The sequence below is a fragment of the Schistocerca piceifrons genome, chromosome 2 (genome assembly GCF_021461385.2).
Source record: "Schistocerca piceifrons isolate TAMUIC-IGC-003096 chromosome 2, iqSchPice1.1, whole genome shotgun sequence".
In the NCBI taxonomy this organism is placed as follows: domain Eukaryota; kingdom Metazoa; phylum Arthropoda; class Insecta; order Orthoptera; family Acrididae; genus Schistocerca; species Schistocerca piceifrons.
In genome coordinates this window covers 791,504,380-791,509,483 of record NC_060139.1, presented here as the reverse complement: position 1 = coordinate 791,509,483, position 5,104 = coordinate 791,504,380, and the positions used below count along the sequence as shown (strand labels likewise).

Genomic DNA, 5,104 nt, shown 5'->3' with positions numbered 1-5,104 from the left:
CTGCACTTGGTGTTCTCATTTATAGCATACATCCCAAGTTCATTTCTTCGTTTCTTACTCTATCTTACCTTGTTCAACCCTTCACTCCGCTTAGAAATATCAGTTTTGCAGCTTGGATTCTACTTTATTTCTTCTTTAGTAGTTGTCCAAGTTTCGCTTACAAATAGTAATGTGAGGGTGGCCATTATAAAACTTGATTGAGTCTTTCCTCATTTTGTTTCCCAATGTTCTATTGATTATTCCGCGTGTCATCTGATATTTCTGCAGTGTGTTGTCGACGTCGAGTTCAGTCTGGGAGGTAATCAAATTTTTCCAAGTAACTGAAGTGACTAACTTGTTCAATGGCTTTGTTTTCTATTAGAATCTTAATTCTCGTCGGTTTTGTCCCTTTGAAAGCCATGGCATAGCTTCGCTTAGTTTAGCGGAGCATAGCTCTGATGGTGTAACGGGTATATCAACAACACCTCTTACTAGCTGACGGTTTCGATTAATTATCATTTCTTTCCAGAGAAGCTGCATGGTCATCATTGGTATCTGTTCTTTCGGAACAGTTAGTATCTTCATATAGTTAAAGGATACCCGGCCATTGAAGCGAAAGCGCACACTTTTCCCGAACTCTTACGGGAATCGTCACCTTAGTTAGCGCGAGTAATGAGTAAATGGGCAAATGCCCTTTAGGAACATTACGAATGTAGGTTGTGGACAGTTGGGAATGTGGGTTTCACGGGAAGCGTGCAAGGAACAAGTCCCTGCAGTCGCGCTATCGTCTGTGCCCTTGGTGGCTCAGATGGATAGAGCGTCTGCCATGTAAGCTGGAGATCCCGGGTTCGAGTCCCGGTCGGGGCACACATTTTCATCTGTCCCCATTGAGGTATATCAACGCCTGTTGGCAGCTGAGGGTTTCAATTAATTATCATTTCTTTCTAGAGAAGCTGCATGGTCATCATTGGTATCTGTTCTTTCGGAACAGTTATTATCTTCACCTACTGTACTAACACTATTCTCACAAATCATTTCACCACCATAGCTACATTCTGGTGCACATTTTAGACAGTGTAGTAGTTTAGGCTTGCCCTGTTAACGATATAAGCGTCGGTTAAATCAGTAATCCCAATTTATCGCTTGAAAGCACTGTAATGTTAGCCATAAGAAGTTCGTAATTTAAGTATAGTTTCCACAGTTACGTAACTTAGCTTAGTTTAGCGTAGCATAGCTCTGATGGTGTAACGGGTATTACGATTGTGTGGGATACAATCGTCTTGACTAATTGTTATTGTTTTGCCTCCTGTCACGCTCTCTGCGTCGTATAAATCTTGCCTAAGACGAGTGTGATCTTTAATATAAGCTGAGATGATGTATAACCGTCACGCAGTCGTCCTCCATATATTGGTCTTACATAGGATATTTACGTGAAAACATTCTTACCAAACCAAGTTCTCTGGAGCTCGCATTAGTATTAAAGATGCTGATGCAAGAAACGGCCAAATTAATTCCATTGAACGGCATTAATCTTAAAAATACGGACTTAACAAACTGCGAAATTAGTTTGTCTAAACCAATTAGTCGCTGCATGGTTACAGTAAGCAAGCCCGCAGTAAAGTTTACGACTTAATGCGAAATTGTTGAAACTCATCCAGCAGGTAACGCAATAACAGCTCTCAGCTACTGCGGTCGGATTTTTTATCAGGAAAACGTAGCGGTGAGAAGAAACTTTGTTTCCGAGCAATATAGGAAATGGAGTTTTTGAAGTTGTAAAGATGGCGTATTAACAGAAGACATTTCGAGAGCAGCTGAAGCTTGTAGAAGTTTCTCCTCTGGAATCTCACAGAAACTTCTACTTCTTTTTGCGAGTAACGAAGTTACGAAAAAGACAAGCCCGACCGGTGGCCGGTTGTTTCCACGTCCTGTTCACTATCATCTGGATACCATTCCGCGTAACAAATATTGTCAAAACTGTCGGCTTTCCAGCAGCAGCAACGATTCATCTATTACACAGGGTTGACTGCTTCACCGAGTGCTTCCTTCATCATGATTGTTAAAGAGCTCCTACCTTACGAACTTCAAAAAGCTTTCGCACGTGGTCGTCGCCAGATTCTTTCCCAGGTCGTCGCCAGATTCTTTCGCAAGCCTTTGTCGACGACACAGATTGGCGTTGTCTTCGCAATCCTTACTTTTTGGTCGTATCCGCCTTGTGTTGAATTCGTTTACATTCGACAACAGTATACTTAAGCTTTCTTTCTGTATTTGTCCTACAATCTGTACTATGGTTCATTCATGCAAAATGAAACCCACATTCTAAACAAAACCGTCGCTACTTATTTCGAGCACGGACAGTTTATTCCAGCTGCCTGTCCCGTTATCGACATTTATAATTATTTAGAGCTCGTTTGAACAAATGTGGTTGTAAAAAGTTAGTTCGTACTGAAATCGCATTTGACCACGAATACTCCTGTTCCCTGAGTCTTATCTGCTCGAGTGTGCCGGCCGCGGTGGCCGAGCGGTTCTAGGCGTTTCAGTCCGGAACCGCGCTGCAGCTACGGTCACAGGTTCGAACACTGCCTCGGGCATGGATGTGTGTAATGTCGTTAGGTTTAAATAGTTCTAAGTTATAGGGGACTGATGACCTCAGCTGTTAAGTGCTTAGAGCCATTTGAACCATTTTTTGCTCCATTGTATCTTAAGAACAGCCCATCTTAGAAAAAGTCCTATATCTTGCCGTATTTCTAGTGAGTGAAAGTCTGTAAAAGAAGTGAAGCGCATCGCCAGTTATTTCTTTCTAGGGGTAAGAGCTGGAATGGTTCCTTTTCTTCATTATTGCTCTTTCAGCTCCGTCGTAACTCATGTAGAAAGAGCGAAAACGCTGACATCCTTGAAACTCGTCTTTCAGCGAGTCTAACGTTTCGTAATCTCAACGGTGAAGAACATCTCGCTCTGAACAGGAAAGGGAGGGGGGGGGGGAAATCGTCTAATCTGTGCCTACGTATTCACTATTTTTCTTCTCCGTTTTTAAGTGATGAACTTACAGCTTTATTCGGTTTATTCAGGATCTTTTCGTCGCCTATATTTCACGAGTTATTTTCTTTCTTGAGACTACAGACATACTGCAACGTACACCTACTTGAAGCACCTTACTGTAATCAAACTTTGGCCTCCATCTATAATTTAAACAACACCACTTCCTTCGATAACATAATTAACTATTCACTGACACCTCAGCAGAGTTCCCGTCATCCTTTCCTTATTTGGGCAAATTTCGCTATCAAGTTTTTTCCCTCCAATTTGATTCACTGCCTCCTCATTATTTTTTCTAGCTAAGCATAAAATCTGCAAGTGTTTCAATAGCTTCTGTTCTCTTCTTGCATGAAGGTTTATCGCCCAAGTTCCACTTGCGCACAAGGTTAGACTCAAGACCTTCGGAAAAGACTTTCCAGCGTCTCAATTTGTGAAACTTCCTGGCAGATTAAAACTCTGTGCTGGACCCAGACTCGAACTCGGGAACTTTGCATTTCGCGGGCAAGTGCTCTACCAACTGAGCTACCCAAGCACGACTCACGATCCCTCATCTCAATCTCACGTCCCCCTGTAATTCGTCTCCTACCTTCCAAACTTCACAGAAGCTGCCCTGCGAACATCCATTCCGGAAACATCCCCCAGGCTGTAGTAAGCCATGTTTCCGCAATACCCTTTCTTCCAGGAGTGCTAGTTCCGCAAGGTTCCCAGGAGAACTTCCGTCAAGTTCGGAAGATACGACACGAGGTACTGGCGGAAGTGAGATTGTGAAGACGCGTTGTAAATCGTGCTTGGGTAGCTCGTTGGTAGAGCATTTGCCCGCGAAAGGCAAAAGTCTCGAGTTCGAGTCTATGTCCGGCACACAGTTTTAACCTGCCAGTAAGTTTCATATTAGCGCACTCTCCGATGCTGAGCGAACTTTTCATTCTGGTCTCAATTTATATTTCATGTTGTAATGTTGTTTCCCTCTCAGAAATGATTTTTATTGTTTTGCCAATCTGCATTTTGTTTGAAAATAGCAAAACCCGTCTACTTCATTTAGTGCATAATTTCCTAAGCATCACCTGATTTATTTCCACCACACACCCATGTTCTACTGTCGATGATTATATTGTTGTAGTCTATATCGCACTACCCATTTCTGTTTGCAAGATCTGTGTACCGTAGACAGCGTTGCCAACATTATTGTTCACGAGCTTCTACGTTCTTTTTTTCTGCAGGATCTGTTGACGGACAGTTTTGTCACCGTCTTCGATCACAGCTTAATTCCTTCAGGTGTTATTCATAAACTACTTTTAATCGTCTCTATTTTGTCGAAGAACTCGAGGTTTACGCGTATCTGGGATGCGGCACCTTGCACGGAGGCCCCTTACCTTTTGCGAAGCTGCCCCTGCGCTGCGGTATAAACTTTCAGGAACGACTTTCCCGCCAGCGTTCATCACGCAGTCCGGTTGGGGGCCCATTAAGGCGTTCTGCGTGCAGAATGGCGATCGCGTAACTCAGCGGGCCGCCGCCAGCTGTATCGGCGAAAGGAAAAGTCCATTAGGGCGAACAAGGCCCTGTATGCCAGGCAGACCCAGTTAACCACCGGCACCAAGCGTTCAAGAGAAAAACTTCCTGCGCACTCCCGCCTCGCAACGGGACAGGAAGGAAAAGTTAGGCAGATAGCGAAAGCGGCGAGTCACTAATCTGTTGTGAAAGCTGCAAATGACCCATGATACGAAAACTGACCGTATAGTTCCATTTATAATTATTAGTACACTGCTTCAGTCCCTTACACAGTTAACACCGATATTCGTTTCGATGGTCAGGCAGTCATCGTCATCAGTTGGTTTACAGTAATTTTTCATTGTTGACTTTGTTTGTGACATACAGATGTATTGTCTATTTGTGCTTAGCGCTGCAGCAGTGAGGTTGCGTGTAATCTTGCATGTATCTGGACAAATATATAGGATGTTAAAAAAAAAAGGTAGTCCGTATTTATGCAGGTGGTAGTAGTATGGACTGAAACAAGAAAAAATACCCAGTAAACAAGGGCTCTAAAATGCGAATGATAGGAGCTGTGAAGATATGTTCAGTATAAGAGATGTTTCCT

The 5,104-nt window shown here is 43.2% G+C and overlaps 1 non-coding gene across 1 annotated transcript; it reads left to right on the top strand.

Annotated features, from left to right (window-relative positions):
- The first annotated feature begins 771 nt into the window (after nt 1-771).
- Nucleotides 772-846, top strand: Trnat-ugu. The gene has a single exon. It is a non-coding gene; the product is annotated as a tRNA-Thr (tRNA).
- The last annotated feature ends 4,258 nt before the right edge of the window (nt 847-5,104 follow it).